The sequence below is a fragment of the Triturus cristatus genome, chromosome 7, assembly GCF_964204655.1.
Source record: "Triturus cristatus chromosome 7, aTriCri1.1, whole genome shotgun sequence".
NCBI lineage: Eukaryota > Metazoa > Chordata > Amphibia > Caudata > Salamandridae > Triturus > Triturus cristatus.
In genome coordinates this window covers 489,699,279-489,721,324 of record NC_140590.1, presented here as the reverse complement: position 1 = coordinate 489,721,324, position 22,046 = coordinate 489,699,279, and the positions used below count along the sequence as shown (strand labels likewise).

Sequence of the window (22,046 nt, the reverse complement as noted above, 5' to 3'; positions counted from 1 at the left end):
TGCCTGAAATTGTAGCCAATCTGGCAAGCTCTCTACCTAACTTTACGGTATTGGGAGATTTTAACATTCACTTTGATAATGTTCTACTTCCTCAAATATCAGAGATTGTCGAAGGGCTAGCCGCCTTTCAGCTCAATCAAAAAGTCCCAGGGCCAACACACAATAAAAGCCATTTACTGGACCCTATCTTTTCTAATATTGATACTCTGACTACCTCCCAACCAATCCCACTCCCCTGGTCGGATCACTTTCTGCTCCTATTTACGTGGGCCAGGCAGGAAATAAGTCCACCGGCCAGAGAAACCAAAAAACGTATGCGGACCTGGTCCACACTTTCATGGAACGCATGGGAAACTGAATTGGAAATTACAAGGCCTAAACCTCACCCCAATCCTATCATTGCTAATGAGACTTTCAATACCTGGTTAGAATCTTCGTTAAACACTATTTTCTCAAAAAAAGAGATTCAGATAAAAACTGGCTCTAACAGAAATCCCTGGTACTCCTCAGGACTCCGAACACTTAAGCAAAAGTGTAAAGTACTGGAAAGGAAGTGGAGAAAAGACTTCTCACCCATTAATAAAACTGAATACAGAGAAGCCATTAAACATTACAAAATAGAAATAAAATCTGCAAAAAGCTGCTACTATAAAAAAAAAATAACATCAGCGGCTAACTCTCCGCGTGAGATCTTCCTCATCGCTTTTGACTCCTCCTGCCCCGTCAGTCTGCAGATAATCCTCAACTCCATTGCAACCAGCTTGCAGAATTCTTTTCGACAAAAATACAAACTATCTATATGTCCTTCCCTTTGGAAAAAGACATGCAGCTGGTCACTTATGCAGACGATACTCAGTTGTCTCCATGAATAAAAATGACAATTCAGGATCGGCACTTACATCCAGTTTAGGAAAAGTGGCCTGTTGGATGGACACCTAATTTTTGAAGCTCAATGTAGCTAAAACAGAAATTATGCTTCTTGGCAAAGCGGCCCCCTTAACATAGACTCTTGGTGGCCTAATGACCTGGGCCCCACCCCCCCCCCACCCCTCCCACACCCCCGAAAAAGTACATTAAAAGCTTAGGAGTCGTACTTGACTCCAATTTACACCTCAAGGAACAAGCACAAAGGGTGGCAGGCACTTGCTACAGCCTTCTGCGGACGATTAGGAAAATCCTTCCTCTACTACCTTTTCTGGCCAGAAGGATGCTAGTACAAGCATTAATCCTATCGCAACTGGATTACGCAAATGCTATTTACTGAGGAGCACCACTTTCCACTACTAAAATACTGCAGACGGTCCAAAACTGTGCAGCGCGGCTGCTCCTAAATGTTCCAAAACAGCTCTGAAACTTTTCAGACACTCACCCCCAGTCACAGATCTGGGTTAAATCCATCATCGATCCTTAGCTCACTTCGCCATCCCAGTTCAGACCCAGCTATATGCAAATCAATCTTGACCCTGTGCCTCATGGGAACAGTCCAGCCCGAACTGCCAAGCAAGGTCTTCCCTGGACCGGAAACAAGCATCCTGTGATCAGTTTCGGGGCAACACCCCTCATCAGCCAGGCTAGCTTTCCCGTGCCAGGCACAGACCCAGAGAACTGTTCAACATTATTAGAAACCAAACCTCCCCTGCACCTCCCAACCGGTTGGACTCCACAAACAAATGTGAAGAAATTGCTAACTTTTTCTCTGAAAAAATTGCCAACATTGATCGATCCTTCCTTGAAAATCAACTCCCGCCCAGCCCTCAATATCCTCTGGATACTACATCATTACCACCCCTGCCCCTGAGTCCACCCCTTACCTACTCACTACTCTTTCTACCCCTCCTGAACCCTACCTCTCTAACCCACTGCTTAAAAAACAATGCCTTATGGCAGAATTTCCGCTCAGTTTCTGAACTGGAAGTCTTCAATATCTAATCCAAACTTAAACTGTCCTCTCACACAAAACACCCCCTCCCATCTGCCCTTGTCCAAGATCTAAAGCACGTCATTGTCCCTTATTGGACCAATATCATTAACGCCTCCCTCTCTACAGGGTGTGTTCCTATCTTCCTCCAACTCGGTCAAATCACTCCCATCCCTAAGAACCCCGAGGCCGATCCGAATGACCCTAACAACCTCCGCCCTATATCCAACCTCCCCCTCCTCTCCAAAACCCTTGAAAAATGCACCCTACTTCAATTGGATAAACACAATGACGCGTACAACCTGCTAGACCCCCTACAATCCGGCTTCCGCAAAGGTTGCAGCACTGAAACTGCACTGCTTAACCTAGTCGATGACATCAACCTCGCCCTGGACAACGGCGAGACCTGCCTACTCATCCTTCTCGACCTCACTGCTGCATTTGACACAGTCAACCATTCAACATCATAACTTGGGGCTACTTTTAGTCCCAAACCAGTGGCGACAGCCATTTTTAGGTCTCGCCTGACCCAGCGCATGCGCTGGTCTTGCGAGACTTATTGAGAGGGCTCCAAAAAGTGCTACCAGGCCAGCATAGAGCTACAGTGCGCGGGCGCGCGCTCCGCGCTTTACCGCGATTACTTTCACTTTCGCGGCCGCTTTGATGTTTGATCGCGAGCGCGATCACTTTCACGGCCCCACGGCCGCTTTGCATAGCCAATAGGTCTCGCTTTTGGGACCTTATAAGTATTTAGTTATGCAACTGTTGCATAGCTAAACACTTATAAGGTCCCAAAGGCGAGACCTATTGGCTATGCCAATGCTTGTTTTTTAATTAAGAGTAAGAGTAAGAGAGACAATAGAAAGTGAGGAGAGAGCGGGGTAAGATTGTAGCCACCCAAGAAAAGAGGGTCATTTATTGAGGAATATTTGATAACCTGTTGGTGATCACTGAAATAGATAAACTGTGTATTTTAAAGTTAATGAGCATGTTAAACAGTGTATGCATATACATTTGTTTATTTAAAAGCATGTCTGATTGTTGTTTACAGTTACCCCTGACGAAGGACCAGTGGGTCTGAAATGCATTGGGTTACAATAAACTGCACACAATGAACTTGGCTTCAGTACGTGTTATTGGGAAGAGGTTCGGATGGCCCGCCATAACATGAGAAACTGGAAATTGCACGACCTTGCAGGAGGAGTTGACTGTTTGAAATAGAGTATGAAGGATGATTTATAAAAGGATTGTAAAAAAGGTTGAAAAGAAAAATGGTTTAATGAATAGATGCAAAAGCAGAGAATTGTTTTTTAAATGGCTGTCGCCACTGGTTTGGGGCTAAAAGTAGCCCCAAGTTATGATGTCGTTTGGTTCAACACGTGCTGTTTGGGCTTGGCACGTCAACAGTGAGCACGCAATAAGACAAAACTGCAAGATTAGATTTGGAAGAATTCATGAAGAGTATTGGTGTGCAACCCGCCCAGAGATGATGACAGTCAACCATTCAATCTTACTCAATGCACTCAAAGATCGCTTCGGCCTTAATGGCACTGTCCTAAACTGGTTCACCTACTTCCAACATAGAACCCAACAAATCAAAATTGAAAACTGCCTCTCTTGCCTCACATCTATCTCCCTCGGTGTACCTCAAGGATCTATCCACTCTCTTCAACCTCTTTATGGAACCCCTTAACCTCATACTTAAACAAGCCGGAATTAACTATCACCTGTATGCTGATGACACCCAGCTGTACTATAAAAATAAAATCCCACTTAGATATCTTACACCTCAACACTGCCCTAACCAAGATCCAAACCTGGTCCCACACCAAAACCATCTCGAACTCAACCCTAAAAAAACTGAAGTCATTCTCTTCTCTCCCAAAAACAACCCTCTCCCCATTCAAACATGAATCGCTGACCTTAATGTCCTAAACTGTTCTCTCTCCCTCCCCGAATCAGTCAAATCTCTTGGCATCACCATCAACAGTAAGCTTACGCTTAATTCCCATATGAAAAACTCGGCAAAAGGAGCACTCTTCACACTCCGGCATCTCAAAGAAAAATGAAACCTTTCATTTCTGCGGAAGATTTCAAATTAGTCATCCAATCTCTTGTCCTATCAAAAATTGACTACGGAAACGCTTTACTCTCCGGAACTCCCAAAATTCACCTTGCCCCGATCAAATCTGTCTTCAATCTTGCGGCCAGACTAACAACTGACTGTAAATGTTTCGACCACATCTCACCTGCCCTCAAGAACCTCAAATGGCTTCCCATCTAAGGCAGATCCTCCTATAAAATTGCCTGCATTACGCACAAAGCCCTCTATCAAAAGACTCCACTCTACCTCTCGACCAAACTTAATAAAGCAGGTTGCGCCCGACCGCTAAGGAGCACCAACTCTCTTCTCCTCATACCCCCGCTATTTAAAAAAAAGCATCCCAAGCCTGTTCGTTCTCTGGCAATGCCCACAACATCTGGAACGCCCTCCCTAAAGATCTTCGATGTAACCCTTCGTATGTCAGTTTCAAAAGAGACCTTAAAATACACCTGCTCATTAAATATTGGGGAGCCTAATCCCTCGCTCTCTGTACTGGCTATATTCTCACTTCTTCATTAATGCACCACCGCCTCCCTCTCTCACCTACACACCCCTCTCCCCTCCCTTCCCATCCCATCATTTCCCATTCCACCCCTCTCACTTACCCAATCCCCCTCGCACTATTATGACCTCTGAGCCCTCCCTTGGTGTACTGTATAATAGTCTGTAACAAAATAGTTATTTTACTGGTTGGTTGACCATCCTCTCTTTCCCTTTCTCATTACGTACTCTATATTTCTCGTTATACTCTTTTAGGCCACCTTGTATAATTGCTTCTCTCATAACAACTGTTGTGCATTCCCTGTTTATTAGCATGCAAATGTAAAGCGCTCTGATACCCCCGGGTGGAGCTAGCACTATATAAAACCTTCAAAATAAATAAATTAAATAAATAAATCTGTGCAAAAAATCTCTTCAGTGAAATTTACCAAATTTAAACCAGAGTTTGATCAATCTATTCGTCTTTGTGGTATTATTTTTCATTTGAAGTGTGAGTGACCTGCGATCAACGTTTTGAGGAGGATGAGTGTTGCCCATTCTATAACCTACTCTAGAGGAATTTGACATCCTCCCTCCCAATTGTGTTTTCCTGGAAGAATGCAGGATAAGGAGAGGCAAGTGTACTTTTAAATTCATATCCCAGTCTAGAACTTTCCAACAGACTTAAAGCCATGATGGAGAAAGTGCTGCTTTTTCACAGAAAGTGATTATATATGGTATTGCCATGTATGACTTGAAGGACGATGGGGGGCTACAGAGTGTGCTGGACATACTTCATCCAGTTTTTAACTGATTCCTAAGAGTGCTGGACATACTTCATTTCTTCAGATTGGCCTCATCCAGTTTTCAGCCGATTCTTTCAGATTGGCCTTTCATCGGATTTAAGGCTGCACTGGCAAAACATTGGCATGGAGTACCTCTGTAGTATCCTAATGCATCACTGTTGTCATTTGATTTCTAAGTTTTATCAGCACTATGTATATATGTAGTACTTATATAGCGCTAACTTAGCAGTGTTGGGGTAGTCCGGGTGCATAGATAGAAGAGGGCTTCTGTCGTGCTTATTTTTTCCAGTTTTTACCCTTCTTAGTCTCTAGTCCGATGGTCTGGCTTCGGGTGTGCCAAAAGACACCAGACGGTTCTCCGCAGGAAAAGTGGGGGTATCGAGCATGAAGGCTTTTTAAACAATGCAGCTAGTTTTGAAGATGGTGCATGCTGTCAAGAGGAGCCAATGAAGTTACATCAGTTGTAGGTGGGGGAGACGTTGCTGATGTGGTCATATTTGTTCTGGCCCTCAGGGAGATGTGCTATAGTGTGTGCAAGTGCAGAGTCTGAGAGGACATGAACCAGGGTTTTACCACTATCCAGATGCGAGAGTACAAAGGCTTGAACTACATTTCTGAAGTTGCTTTCTGGAAAAAACTGTTTCCTTTTCTTTAGGAGAGAGGGCAGGTTCCAGGCAGTCTTTGCTTTCTGGAGGGGGGTGGGGGGGTAATGTGTTTCTGGAGAGTAGTGTTGGTGTCCAAGGTGAATCCAAGTGACTTGGCCTTCTATGAAAGTTGGAGTTGGCAGCCATGAATGTTAATGACGCAGAGCCAAGTTTGTACTACTTCTTGCTTGCTGTTCTTGGCAGATAACAGGAATTCTGGTTTGGTTGGTTTGAGCTTCAGAAAGGAGCTGAACATCCATGTCTCGATGAGGTGCAGGCTGTGTCTGAGGAATTGGATGTCCGGAGCATAGAAGATTTTCAGGCAGAGTTGCCTCTCATTGGTATAGTGTGAATCTTGAAGCTGTTACCTATCAGTAGACTACAAAGAGGCTCTATGTAGAGGCTGAAGATGACAAGAGACAGTATGGAACCCTGGGGGACTCCACAGGTGATAGGTCCAGTGCACTGGACTAAAACGCTTAGTTTGATCCTTTCTCACGTTTGTAAAATGTTATACATTTATTTTGTAATATAGTAATGTTGCACCTCAGGAGGGGTTCAAAGCTGTCCATGTGTCTTTAATGATGGGGTATTGTTGTGGTTTATGATTGTTACCACTTGACACAGTCAAAGTTCATAATAAAGTATGTGTGGTGACAACTGTAACAAACTAGCAGAATGAAGCAGTCAAATCTTTAAAAGGGAACAATAGCTCAGAACGAAATGTTTCCCGCAGCAGAAAACAAGTTGTAGATGCTTTGAATTTCAGTAGGGCGGACTATGACATGGTCAATAAAAAGAGCATTGCTCAGTAACCGCGAAAAAGGGTCCTTGGAAAACAGGAAAGCCTATCATCTGAATGCAGCACTCTACGAATTATCCTCCATTGAGCAAAGATGTCTTCTCATGCAGCGTGAGGAACTACAGGACAATAGTTCTTTGCCACCTCAGAAAAATGTCACCCAGTGCAAACCACTTAATCTCCGTGAGCCTTAGTTTCATTGCTGCTTATCAACAGGCTGAACCTTAAAAACTGGAACTGGACCATTCTGTTCAACCCAAGTATACCTACAAGTGTTTCAGTTTATGCTGATGCCATGCAGAAAAAGTCCCCAGTATCTAGGACTGCAACCGACGCATATTTTAGCTACAATGAAAGGGAAAAAGAGAGTAGATTTCACAAAATACACATCGATAACCTTTAAGACAGCCGTGGTCTGCAAACTGTGATGTCTTGCATGAATAACACTTGTTACACCATGATCTATAGGATCCATCTCTCCAACGATAAATTTAACTAGAACATGCTCTACGGGATCCTTCAGCCTAAATAAAGTTATTTTTGTTAAGTCTTGTGAGAACCCCTAGTGCATTTGGGTAACTAAGAAAACCCTGCTGTCAACAGACTATCTTGAAGTACTCCCAGGCCGATCTAGTTTACAGGACAAACCACATGTAGAATGGACCGTAAATCAGGACCGTAGACAAGTGATGGGTACACAAATGTAAGAAGTTAATACCGGTGCCTAGAAACATTAAGCTGCACATGATGACAAATGGTGAAAATGCCCTGTCACTTAGAATATGGCATTCATTTACATCACACGCACTAAATTAAGGATGGAAAACCACAAGTGCTTTTAGTTTGAACTAATCGATAAGGAAATGGCCTGTGGATATGAAGTACAACATTACAGACATGAAATACCTATAAAGAAGATTAGCCTAATCAGTATATAAAACGGATGTGACACATGGGCAAAACAATCCCACTCATCTCAGCTACGTGGAAACGGCGCAGCTGTCATCGTACTTCACACACACGCCTTGCTGGGTTTCACTGAGTTTATCTGATCACTGTTCTATCACAGTCCAGAAAATGTTCACCCGCCAAAGAAGTATTTTTCCCAGTTACAATCATGACGGGTCTATCTTTTTCTTTCTGCTTAACTAAATCCCGATGGTCACGGCAAAAAAGGGAAATGTAAACGTTAACCTGAAGTTCACCACGCACATGTAGCATATTAGACATTATCGGGAAATCTTCACCACGATGCTGAACTCGAGCCAGACAGACAAGAAAAAAAGAAATGCATCTAGACACCAACGAAACAGGCGAGGGTGCAGTATATTAAGACAAATGCTGCCTTTTCAGTCAATCCAGCTAAGTATAAACCTATAGTGTCCCCACAGCCCGGTTAAACAGCGTCAAAGAAGCGACGAGGTCGCAGCGTGATTCCTGGCCAGTCACATTACCGAGGTTGGAGGCGGCAGGGCGGGCTCCCGTGGCAGTCAGCCGGGTGTCCAGCTCCTTTTATTGAGATATGTTCCAACAGCTGGAGGATCCGAAGTGCCTGAAAGCGGGGATGCTGCCTGTGAGCCGACCTTCAGTAGAGCAGGCTCTTTTGTTTCACCCGGGGAGGGAAAGGAGAAAGTGTTGCAGAGAGGGGGCCCCGCCCACCGAGACACAGATACCAGAGAGGGGGGAATTCAGAGGAGGGAATGGGGCGCGTTTGCCGCCCACCCAGACACAAATACCATAGAGGAGGGATTCCAGGGAGTGGAGGAAGCGCGATTACCAGGCCCTCCCCTGCCAATCTGGAACTCTGGACAGGCTTGCAACTTCACACCACCCATCGAATCACTGGATTAGACTCCTTCTTCGTGGCTGTGCTCACGAAACAGAAGCTAGACCCGTCCAGCCGTCTCCTCTCCAAGCATCTGCCCTTGCGTACTATATGACAGCCTCAATCTTTATTTCTCTGCTATTTCTGGCGCCAGAAAGCTCAACGCATGAAGCGTTTACAGCCCATTCTCTAACAAGTGTTATTTTCACGGTAGGCCGAGCACCTACTGCCTCCGTACGAGTGAAAAATAAACAGCTTCCTGCACCGTGTAATTATTTAATGACTTTAAAATATTCTGATTTAGCCCATTCCCTCTTCCCCCCTTTGAGCCTCTTAATGACTTGTGCTAAAAAGCACATCCTCCTCAGGGCTGTCGCCAACATATCAACAGCCCTTCGAAAATGTGGTTTCGAGAGCAGGATGTACTCCCTAGAACTGGACACAAACAGCAGGCTCCACACTGATACTTCAGAAGTAGCTCCTGCTGTGCATGGCTCTCAAAGATACACAAAAATACTCCATGGCATACCCCCACCCCAAAGCTGCACACAAATACACTACAAGGCCACTTTGCAAAAGGTTCCCACACAACACTCCAGATCACAAAAGTTGCAAACACATGTTCCAGGACCTGGACTTTAAAGGCACCCACATAACGGGCTCACACATTTTAAACACAAATGCTCAAGGCCTAAAACACTGCACGCTAAAACGCAGTGATTTGGCCCCTAAAACGTGCATACAAATACTACAGGTGTAGCCTCGTGAGCTGCATGCAAAGGCTCCAAGGCCTGACTTGGTAAACTTGTTAAAAAAAATATTGTAGGTATAGCCCTCACCGCTGCACACAAATACTTCAAGATTTGACCCAAGTTATCTACTCCAATACCCTGCACGCCAGAGAAGCACACCATTTCTCCAAGCTGCACAAATATGCTCCAAGTGTAACACTTAGAGATGCACACAGTTTCTTCGGCGCCTGGCTCCCCCAGCTGTACGCATATTTCAGATGTTCCCCAAAGCGGTGTGTCCCAAACTGACAGATGACCAATACGGTGCTATACTACATAATGGCCACACACAAATTAACCCAAAATAACATCAGTGTAACCAGTGTTCCCAGCTACAATATCGCCATCCTAAGTAAGCCAGCCCCAGCATTGTATTTTATATTGCTGAATTCATTTGAACAATGAATACTGTGCTATATCACAATGAAGTGCTGGACCACATTGATGAATTGGCTGTTGTAGGGTCTTGAACCTAGGGGGGGTTAGGGATATTGAGCCTCTTGTCCTGTGCGCCATACCTAGATATACATTTCCCTGACTATTAGATAAGTGCAGTCATAGGTGCCTCAATCACGTTAATTTTGGAATCCAATTGAGCCTCCTATTTAAGACTATTGTGCATCATATTAATATTTCTCAAACTGCACACCATGTACCGCAATCCAACCTAACGAAATATCGCCAAGACATAATAGACACTGCTTACAAAAATGAGAGTGGGACTTTATTTTTTAAACTTATATTGTAGTTTTCCCTCTCGACTGTACATCCGCTCCCAGACGATAGATGCACTTTTTAAACAATGGCTACTAGAAACTGCGTCCTCCAAACTTCACTTTGAACAAAAACCTGTGGAAGTGCAAAATATGAGCCAGCCTGCTTGACGTGGACATCGGTCTCAACAATTAGAAAAAGTGGATTTACTCAACCTCTCCTGCGAGAGAAAATTCCAATAAATTATCTATCGTTCAATACATGGGTTGGAAAAAAATACAGGACACTGGCGAGTTTGACTATTGAGACTGGTAGTTAATGGTCTGGTAAATTGTACCAAAAATAAGAAAAACAGGTCACCCACACCAGGACGATATACTGGAGATAAACCATACATAAAGCAAGCGATCAAACTTAATTTGGGGGAGTGGGGGGTACAGTAGCGCACGAGGGTAGCCAGAATGAGGGGATGCGGTGCCAACATGGGGAAAAAGGGGGATACGAGGCTCATCAAGTGAATGACCAGTGCACTAAGGCACAAGGTGGTATAGCCACCAGAGATCCATGCAAAGGGGGTGACTGGGCGACAACTGGGCATAACCACAACTCAGCTAACGGGACTTAAGGGCAGAACAAGTTGTGAGGGCCCAGAGAAAACATGGACTGGGAGCACAATTGACTTAATAGGGCACTAGCCGTCTGGGCAGGAGGTAACCAGTAACGAAGATATTATGGCAATAACACAGATGAGTATAGAGAACCGGGAACAAAAGCACGAGGAAAGCAGCAATTGGGCTCCTAGGGATTCAAGACTAAAGGGCAGCCAGACAAATAAATCATGAGGCTTGGAGGAGGGGGGGGAGTTTAAAATAAAACACCCCAGAGAACCCTCCTACACATCACTGCACCCGCAGTGTTATCTTTCGGTAGTCTCGGTCGGAAAGGGCGGCCGCGACTTCCCGTTGCCAGTGGCTGTGCGTGGGACTCGCTGAGGACGCCTGGTCCTCCCTCAATGACAGAGGTGCTTCTGGCACAGAATGTACCTGATACGCGCCCCGCCTTCCGTCTGCTGACGAGCGCCTCCTGACTCTTCACCGGGTGACTTCTGCCTATCAGTCCAGAGAACGGCGTCTGGGCCCGAGGCACCCGCAAGACCCCTGAGATCAGGACCAGCGATGGCGAGTTGACTTCCGTCGACGAGCGCCACCCGGTCTGTACGCAGTGTCACCACCGCGTCGCTTCCTGTGCCCCCCTCCCAGTGCTTAAGTGGGATGAAAAAGGTGGGGGACTACAAGGGGGTGTGGTCATGGAACGTAACTAAGATTCTATAAAAAGGGGTGGGCCATGTAACTAAGGGCGTGGCCTAACACACGAGGACCACACTTTATTCCTGTGAAATTCTTAAATTGACAGTTACTTTATCAAATCAATAATTAAAATCGACAATTAAAATCGACAAGCAGCAAGCAATTTGCTAAACAGTAAAATACGGGACTATTTTTGAAGCCAATACCAATAATAGTTCATGCAATATTTTTTTTGTGGACAAACGCTGGCGTTTTAAACATTGATCCGGTTCTGTGGGAAGAGCAAACACATTAACGTGAACAGCTGAGCCAGCGCCAATCTACTGGTCTGGCTTGACTCTCTACAGACGTGGGGCAGCCGAGCCATGAAAATATTCGGCATGCAAATCTTGCAACAAGCAGCACGTAAACATATGATAAAGTCTTCAGAATTTAGAAAATCTGTTTAATATGCAAAGCGTTTCACCTTAGTACTGTACATCAGATTATATCTTTAAATTACATATAATTACGTTGAAGGGTATTTATTAAATGTGATCGTTTTTAAACATGAACTTAAACATTTGTGCCACATATAACGGTAGCACAATACGCCTGTTTTGATACGGTGTTAGGATATGTTATGTCACGTGTATTTGTAAAAGCGCACTATTCACCCATGAGGGTATCCAGACGCTTTGCAGGTGGCAGACAGCTTTCTCCTGATTAGGTTATTATTATTTTTTTATTAATAGATTTTTATATAGCGTGGACTTGACCCGAGGGCGTCAGAGCGCTTTACAAAGATTCAGACAAACATCAAATACCTGAGATATGTTTGCAGTAGACATATATACCAAGCGACAAAAAGTGATGCTTGGAATGTGACAAGGTATATATATTTTGAAGTAGAATTAAAGGTACAAATATTTATATATATATATATAGCGCACTGCAGTGCATCGCATCAATGATTGGTCTTTGGGATGAACAATGTAGTTCTGCCAGGTCATCACCTTCTTGTAGAATTCAAGAGGCGATGAGGGTGCTGTGATGTGGAGACAGAGGTCGTTCCGTGCTTTGGTGGAGTGATATGAGCAGACACAGCCCCCTGTGGTGTTGCGGATGCGGAGTATGCCTACCAGTGAGAGTCCTTATGAGCAGAGTTGCCTGGGAGGTGTGTAGAAGTGGATGCAGCTTTTAAGGTATGCAAGGCCACTATTGTATAGTGCCTTTTATGTGTGTGTGAGCTGTTTGAATTGGGAGCGTTTGTGGATTGGCATCCAGTGTAGTTTTCCGACCATAGTTCCTTGGGGCAACTTGCTGGTAAGACGAACAGTGTGCGGCCAATTGGATTTATTGATTGTATAAAGGCTCCCTTGAGCCATTTAGGCTGACGAGCCCTGGACCAGCACCTGCGTGCCATGAGAGGTACTTTACCTGTTAATACGTTATTGGCAGTCTACGCGGCACCCCCTTACACTCACCTACTCCCTGCTGACGAGAGGCAACTACCTCGAAACACGTGTCTGGGGATGGATAATGCGACACTTACTTGCTTTCTACACTGTGGCACAGGCGTACTCGCCGTCGCCACTACATCGACAATAGTTCCTTGGGGCAACTTGCTGGTAAGACGAGCAGTGTGCGGCCAATTGGATTTGTTGTATAAAGGCTCCCTTGAGCCATTTGGGCTGACGAGCCCTGGACCAGCACCTGTGTGCCATGAGAGGTACTTTACCTGTTAATACGTTATTGGCAGTCTACGCGGCACCCCCTTACACTCACCTACTCCCTGCTGACGAGAGGCAACTCCCTCGAAACATGTGTCCAGGGATGGCTAATGCAACACTTACTTGCTTTCTACACTGTGGCACAGGCGTACTCGCCGTCGCCACTACATCGACCATAGTTCCTTGGGGCAACTTGCTGGTAAGACGAACAGTGTGCAGCCAATTGGATTTGTTGCATAAAGGCTCCCTTGAGCCATTTGGGCTGACGAGCCCTGGACCAGCACCTGCGTGCCATGAGAGGTACTTTACCTGTTAATACGTTATTGGCAGTCTACGCGGCACCCCCTTACACTCACCTACTCCCTGCTGACGAGAGGCAACTACCTCGAAACACGTGTCCAGGGATGGCTAATGCGACACTTACTTGCTTTCTACACTGTGGCACAGGCGTACTCGCCGTCGCCACTACATCGACCATAGTTCCTTGGGGCAACTTGCTGGTAAGACGAGCAGTGTGCGGCCAATTGGATTTATTGATTGTATAAAGGCTCCCTTGAGCCATTTAGGCTGACGAGCCCTGGACCAGCACCTGCGTGCCATGAGAGGTACTTTACCTGTTAATACGTTATTGGCAGTCTACGCGGCACCCCCTTACACTCACCTACTCCCTGCTGACGAGAGGCAACTCCCTCGAAACATGTGTCCAGGGATGGCTAATGCAACACTTACTTGCTTTCTACACTGTGGCACAGGCGTACTCGCCGTCGCCACTACATCGACCATAGTTCCTTGGGGCAACTTGCTGGTAAGACGAACAGTGTGCAGCCAATTGGATTTGTTGTATAAAGGCTCCCTTGAGCCATTTGGGCTGACGAGCCCTGGACCAGCACCTGCGTGCCATGAGAGGTACTTTACCTGTTAATACGTTATTGGCAGTCTACGCGGCACCCCCTTACACTCACCTACTCCCTGCTGACGAGAGGCAACTACCTCGAAACACGTGTCCAGGGATGGCTAATGCGACACTTACTTGCTTTCTACACTGTGGCACAGGCGTACTCGCCGTCGCCACTACATCGACCATAGTTCCTTGGGGCAACTTGCTGGTAAGACGAGCAGTGTGCGGCCAATTGGATTTGTTGTATAAAGGCTCCCTTGAGCCATTTGGGCTGACGAGCCCTGGACCAGCACCTGCGTGCCATGAGAGGTACTTTACCTGTTAATACGTTATTGGCAGTTTACGCGGCACCCCCTTACACTCACCTACTCCCTGCTGACGAGAGGCAACTACCTCGAAACACGTGTCCAGGGATGGCTAATTCGACACTTACTTGCTTTCTACACTGTGGCACAGGCGTACTCGCCGTCGCCACTTCATCGACCATAGTTCCTTGGGGCAACTTGCTGGTAAGACGAGCAGTGTGCGGCCAATTGGATTTGTAGTTCTCTGACGTGTCGGGTGATGTGGGTGAGACAGGTTAAGTAAGACAGGGTATGATAAGAAAAACACGCATATTGCATAAACACCATTTTTTTCTAGTAGTTTGTAAAGCATAATATAGCTGAAATGTCAAAAAACGTAAGAATAGATATGTTAAAAACCTACTAAAATCTTATAAAAATAAGAATCAATCCCAAATACAAGAAGCTTATCAAAATAGTGAATCTTCAAGGATAATTTTAGTAATGAACATAGGAGTGAGAGACACACAAAAAAAGAAGTAATATACTGGCAATCCAAGATGAGGAAGGAAATTTAGTCTTGAGTCTGAACGGACCACAGCTGTGCTTCAACTATTTCATCAACATCTCTGTACAAAAAGTAATATCTAGTCACGGAAAAACATAGGATACATCCTTCAGAGAGTGAGACTAGACAGATTGACAACAGAGGAAGTGTCTGCCCTGGAGCCACTAGTAATCTTACCCTTAATGGAAGAGGCAATTAATAGCCCCATGCCACAGGGGCAAATGTTATTTCAATGGAAGTTCATAGGAAATCAGTAAAATTACTGCTCTTGTTTTGTCCTCCTTTGTTATTTTCTATACAGTGAACATAAAAAATCCCCAAAAGGTGGCTGCGACAAATATTGTGGTTTTATTAAAAATAGGAAAAGCCGTCTATTAAGTGTGGATATTGCCACCCAATAGTTGTAAACAATGCTGATGATAAAATATATGCTAAGATATTGATGGTGGGATTGGCTAAAATATCTCAAGGTGGTCTCCCCCTTTTAACATGGATTTATACATCTAAATTTGGCAATTAGTGTGCTAAATATCGCTCAGGCACAAAAGCTGCCCCTGGGTATGATAATGTTAGGCACACAGAAGGCATTAGATATGTTGTCCAAGCAGTAGCTATAGACAGTGATGAAGTACTTGAGATTTTAGGAACATTTTTAAAAATTGTTACATGTATGGTGCCACTCACATGTTGCTAGCATTATGTACATGGATGACATCTTTGCTGCAGTGATAGTCGGGGTGTGTGCCACAGTTACCATATTTCACCATTGCTGTCTGCTCTATGTTTGACACTATGTCTAAGCAGACAAAACAGAACTGAAAAAATGAAGGCAGTGGTAGTAAATGAAATTAGAACTAAATATTGGTATATGCCGATGATGTTGCAATTCATATAAGAGCGCTCAATTCTGTAATCAGCACTATTGCAAAGGGGCCGAATCAGCAGGTGAACTATATGGATATCACTTAAACACAATAAAGACTGAGATCATATGTAAAATGTTTGCAGTTGCATGGTTATCAGATGGCAGGGAGTTGTCACCCCCAAAAATATCTTGCATGTGACATTCATAAAATTGTGAGCATAGACTACACCTCTGTATTACAAAATGGCATGTTAAAAACGTGTGAATGTTGTTAGACCCAACAGCCTTAGAATGGTCTTCCTCCAACGTTTGTGCCTGCCTCCATCCATTTTCCGTACCCATTTTTGCTGGCTCTAGGACCCTGCGCCCTTTAGTGCTGCTAATCAGTGCTTAAGGTCTTGTCCTCTCTTTCCTAAAACATGGTAACATTGTATCGTACCCAATTTGCATATTTATTTAACTTATACGCCCTAGTAATGTGCACTACAGGAGCCCAGGGCCTGTAAATTAAATGCTACTAGTGGGCCTGCAGTACTGATTATGGTGCCCACATAAATAGCCCCCTAACCATATCTCAGGCCTGCCATGGCAAAGCCCGTGGGTGCAGTTTTGCTGCCACTGTGACTTGACAGGTAAAACTACTTGCCAAGCCCTGAACTTCCCTTTTTATTAGATATAAGTCACTCCTAAGGACGGCCCTTGGCAACCCGGAGGGCAGGGTGCTATGTAAGCAAAGGGAAGGGCATGTGATTGTATGCTTTACAAGTACTGGTAGAGACAAACAGTGAGGCCTACTCCTTTCATAGACTGGCATTGGGAATTCCCTGAGATGCTTCCAAGTGGTAATTCCTGATCACAGGGGAGCAGCTTTATCATGTTTGGTATGGGTGGAATAGTAGTCATACATGCACTTTACTGATAAGGTAGGATTTAACACTACTAGTGCAGAAACACATCTTTCAGACAGTGGGCATTTTTCTGCTCTTAACTTTTCTCCATGTGATCTCCAGACTGTCTCCTATACAGAACTGGACGTACTGATGCTGGAGCAGGTAAAATAAAATTATTTGGTATACCCAATCCATTTATATATATCTTTATATTAAAAGGACTAAATGATAAATCTTAATGATTAAACTGTGTGCTGTGGTAAACTAATCAGCCTTATTAATCAAGAGAACATACGTGGGAACGCATTTGCATGGCTAAATTAATAGGTGAACTAAGATTGTACGCATATTAAAATTATATGTTTGGTTTAAGTAATGTTTATGTGATTTGCGCTTAAATAAACCCTCATTAACGGCTTTAGTTGTCGCATATGGCTAGATAAATGCATACACATAAGGGTATTAGCAAGGGAATAACATTGTTTTATTCATTTCCATGTATTAATTACGTTTTGTGTTTCTTTACCTTAAGTTGAGTAAGAGTAAGAGTAAGAGTCGCACTACTATTGGATTAAAGATCAAATCGAGGTATAGAAGACTAAAAGAGTTCACAGAAGACGGGAAAATGTATTATCATTCACCCGAGAGAAAGAAAAAGTCTGTGTTTAGTAAATTGAAAAATATATTTGTAAAGGACAAGAAAATTGTGACAAGGGAAGGACAGTTACTTCCTCCTGCAAAGACCCCCGCATCCTTTATGGTTGCGAAATATGGGTATCATACCTGTATTTCGTTAGACAATTGGGCAAAATATACAAAGGAAGACGGAGTTCTAGTGTTTCCTGAGGATGGGTCTTTTAATTTGGCCATATTAAGGAATTTACGGGAACGGATGATGAGTTTAGATCCGCTACCTAGGCCTACGCAGTTTGAGGCATTGACCGAGTGGGAAGATGAGATGCATGAGCGAGAAAAGCAGAGGAATGGATCCCGGTACAGGTACATGTTCGGGCGGCCGAACGATCGAGAAGCTCATAGCGATAGAATGAGGAGGTGGCAAGATGCCAGTATGACAGAAGGATTATTTCCTCTTAGAACGGAAGGAGAAAGTGGAGGAAGAAAATGTCTAGAAAAAAGAAATCATGTAGAAACCCGTAGGTATGGAGCTAGTGATACAGATGACAATGTTTTAGATGATATGTTTTACAAAAGCCCGCCTCCATACAGACAGGAACCAGAAACACCCACTACAGGAACACCAGTAAGGGAGACCCTGAGAATCATTAAAACAGAAGTTATGACCCCAGAAGTAAAACGGAGAAATTCACTAAAAGAAAAAGAAACTAAGGCTGAGAATGAAAATTCTAGAGAACTAGCCGAAACTACCTTAGAATTGACTGAGAAAATAAGGGAACTAACGAAAAATCTAGAAGCCGTTACAGTTCCTGTGACCATAGGTCCGGTTATGCCTATTTTTGAGAAGCAGAAAAACAGTGAGCAGGGGCTAACAGTTCCGTATGTGAACCAAAGACAGGCAGAACAGTCCCTGATGAAAACAAAAGAAAGTTCCTGGGGACATGCTATGGGTAAAGGTGAACTTCCTGTGTCAAAGAATCCATTTTATTGTTCCGATACTGCTGAAAGAGGCCGAAGGGTAGAGAGATCGATATTAGAACCACAGAGACTGACAGAACCAGGGAATACAGAGAAGTCAGTGAGCATAACTACTGAAGATTTGAATGACTGGCTAAAAGGTTTGCAGGATAAAGAAAAGGAATCACATACCATTGATGTTGCAAAGCTGAGAATGGTGTTAGAAGAACTAATAGTAGGGACAATTCCCACAGAAAAGCTGAAAAACTACCAAGATGAGGAACTACTGTTCGTCTGCAAAAGCATCACCTGGAGAGCGAAGAATTTACATGACAGACTAGCAGAAATAGCGAGTGAAATGGGAATTGACATGGACAAGGTAAAGGCATTACAAAAACCCTACAGAGTGGATTTTACAGAAAAAGACATTGAGAATCTGAACGCTGCAGGACGAATAGGGCAGATTAGGGACATAATCACAGTATTAAGGAAATGGGGAGATGTGGATAAGTGGAAGAGCAGGTGGTATAGAAAGCGAGATGACATCTCAGACAGAACATTCCCAGCATTTCCTGTGAGAGAAAACGAAAAAGTGGTAATGGAGTTACCTATGAGAGAGATTCCAGGAGGAGGATATGTGCATGTCCCATGGACCAGACAGGACATTTTGTCATTTACCAATGATTTACCTCGATTACGGGAAAAGCCGGTCGAGTGGTACAGACAGGTAGACAGATTTGTGAAATTGTCAAAAGTGTTGTGGATTGATCTAAATAGCCTGTTTGATATAATAGTGCCAGCAGACTTGTGGACAGAATGTAAGATAGTCATAGACTGGCCCACTAAGGAATACCCGAGAGATCCCAAAACAGGAGCTCCAGACCCGGAGGTCATGAAGAAGTATGAACAGGTCATGGCTTTCTTGAAGAATAAAGTGCCCCCAAAAGAAACAGATTGGGTTAAAATAGATCGAACACATCAAGAAGCGATAGAGTCAGTCCACGCATATAATGAGAGGCTAATTCTGGCGTTCATACAGTTTAGTGGGGATGACAGCCTGGGAGAAAAAGACCTGAGTCATTTTGTGTACCGATTTGTGTATGGTCTGCGTCCTGAGATAGGGGACATGATCAGGCAGCACACCGTGGACTGGCAGAGTAAGAAAATAGATGAGATTCTGAGACATGCTAAATACTTTAGTGATGAAATTGAGGCAAAACAGCGGAAATTAAAAGAGAAGGCAATGTGGGCTCAATTAAAAGTTGCAGAGAGACAGGAAGCTCAGCTAATAGAACAGGCCAACAATCCAGGTATAAAATCAAAGTTTGGTCCAGGAAAGGGAAAGGGTAACATTGAAGAAGCAAAGAAGAAGTTTCCCTGTCACAACTGTGGCAGGCTAGGGCATTGGAAATCCGAGTGTAAAAATACACCTCTTGCTAATGATGAAAATCCGTCATTAAATCCACAGGTGCAGTGTGAGGGGAGTGGTCCAGCGCCGCAACAGCAGAAGGCTGTCGGTCAACAGAATCAAGTGCCAAAACCGCCCTTACCACAGAGCCGAAGTATACAAAGGTATAGCAAGGAAACGGGATTCTACAATGAAGAACAGGTAAACAAACCGCAACGCGCGAGCGCTGTGTCACAATATTGGATGCACAATGATGAAAGTGAGCCAGAAGAAATCTATTGACGGTGCCGAAAAGAGGAAGCAGAGTGCGTACTTGGCGCATCTCTAGAAATAGATCAGACAGGACCATTTGTAGATGGGAAAGTTAATGATGAAAACATTACTTTCTTAGTAGACACTGGAGCTACACGATCCACTGTCAGATCAGCAGATGTGAAAAATCTTCCTCTTTCGGATGAAACAATCCAAGTAGTTGGTGTGTCGAACACCCAGATAAAAACGTATCTTACTGATCCTGTAAAGGTCAGAATAGGGAAATTCTCAGACATGCATAGATTTGTGGTGTGTGACACCAGTCCTGTGAATCTATTAGGGAGGGATTTGTTGTGCAAAATGAATTGCACCATATTCTGTACACCAGACGGAATAGCCTTTGAAACACCAGATGAGGATGTCCTGTATAAAATGACCATAGCCAATCGAGAGTGCGAGGTTGCTGGAACCTATGCTGTATTCAATCCAGATGAATTGCCCCCAGAATTGAAACAGACAGTAAAAGTAGCAGTCTGGGACTTCACTGGGGAAGATGTGGGCCAAATGAGAAATTTAGACCCAGTGAGAATTGCTCTAAAAGAGGGAGCTGTTTACCCCAACATTCCACAGTACAGACTGACCCCAGAAATAATAGCAGGGGTAAACCCTTTAATTGAGAAAATGATCCAGCAAGGAGTGCTGAGGGAAATAATTAGCAGTCCATGTAATTCGCCTATCATGGGACTGAAAAAGCCAAGTGGGAAATTCAGGATTGTACAAGATTTGAGAAAGGTTAACAAAATTGTCGTCTCCTGTTGTCCAATTGTTCCAAATCCTTCAGTAATTTTGTATCAGATCCCACATGATGCAGAATGGTATACAGTAATGGATTTGTGTCATGCTTTCTTTTCCATACCTTTGCATCATGACAGCCAGCCACTTTTTGCATTCAGGTTTGGAAACCGTATTTTGGCATGGTGTCGAATCCCACAGGGGTACACAGAAAGCCCTTCCATTTTCAATCAGCTGTTAAAGAAATCTTTGGAAAGCCTTACCATGCCTGAACATTCAGTTTTGGTCCAGTATATTGACGACCTATTGGTGGCATCAAAGACACGAGAAGCTTGTGAAGCAGACACCATAGCTTTGCTAAATCACCTGGCAGATGGAGGACTTAAGGTATCTACAGCAAAACTGCAGTACTGTAAGAAGGAAGTGACATACTTGGGTCATAATATTGAAAAAGGCCTGAGGAAAGTGACCATAGACAGAATCCGAATCATTAGAGGAATGAGAGCTCCAATGACTCAAAGAGAAGTAAGACTGTTTCTAGGAATGGTTGGGTACTGTCGTCAGTGGATAAGTAACTTCTCCCTGATTGCCAAACCATTGGTGAAATTGAAAAAAAGTGAGGTGAAAGACCCCCTTGAACTGAATAAAGAAGAATTGGCAGCATTCAAACAGCTGAAAAACAGTCTTTGTGAAGCACCTGCACTAGGTATGCCAGACTATGAAAAGGAGTTTGAACTATACTGTAGTGAGCGAAATGGGTGTGCACTTTCAGTGTTGATACAGAAACATGGAAGACAAAGAAGGCCAATAGCCTATTTCTCATCAATGCTAGATCCAGTGGCAATAGGTCTGCCAGGATGTCTGAAAGCGGTAGCGGCCACATGCGGAAGCCTAGAGCAGAGTGAGGGAATTGTGATGGGGTATCCAGTAAAAGTGTTTGTACCCCATAGTGTGGCGATCCTTTTGACAAGGAGTCGAACACAGTTCATGTCACATAGTCGGCTGACTAAGTATGAAAAAGTAATTCTAGGTGCGAAAAATGTGAGTCTGGAAAGATGTGTGAATGTGAATCCAGCTACACTTTTGCCTGATGCAGAGAGAGTGGAGATAAGAGAAGAAGCTGATCATGATTGTCTGGATGTGCTTGATTATTGCACGAAACCTCGTCCTGATATAAAAGACTTACCACTGCCAGAAAGTGATCATGTGTTTTTTGTGGATGGATCCTGTCTGAGAACGGAAGAGGGAGTGTTGAGCGCAGCCTATGCAGTGTGTACAGTTGCAGCAGTTGTAGAGGCATCACCCTTGAAAGGAGTTAGATCCGCTCAAGTAGCAGAAATAGTGGCATTAACCAAGGCATGCAAGATTGGGAGAAATGCAAGAGTGACTGTGA

The 22,046-nt window shown here is 44.1% G+C and overlaps 1 protein-coding gene across 4 annotated transcripts in view; it reads right to left on the bottom strand.

Moving 5' to 3' along the window:
• Nucleotides 1-11,324, bottom strand: part of MYH10 (myosin heavy chain 10) — a 1,171,079-nt gene extending 1,159,755 nt beyond the window's left edge. The window contains exon 1 of one of the 4 annotated variants that reach the window (XM_085616842.1): nucleotides 11,128-11,324. The gene's annotated coding sequence lies outside the window, so the exon portion shown is untranslated. Of the gene's footprint in view, nucleotides 1-8,208; nucleotides 8,365-11,127 lie in introns of those variants that run through there. The other 3 variants (XM_085616841.1, XM_085616843.1, XM_085616840.1) reach the window with 3 other exon arrangements.
• Between the last annotated feature and the right edge of the window lie 10,722 nt (nucleotides 11,325-22,046).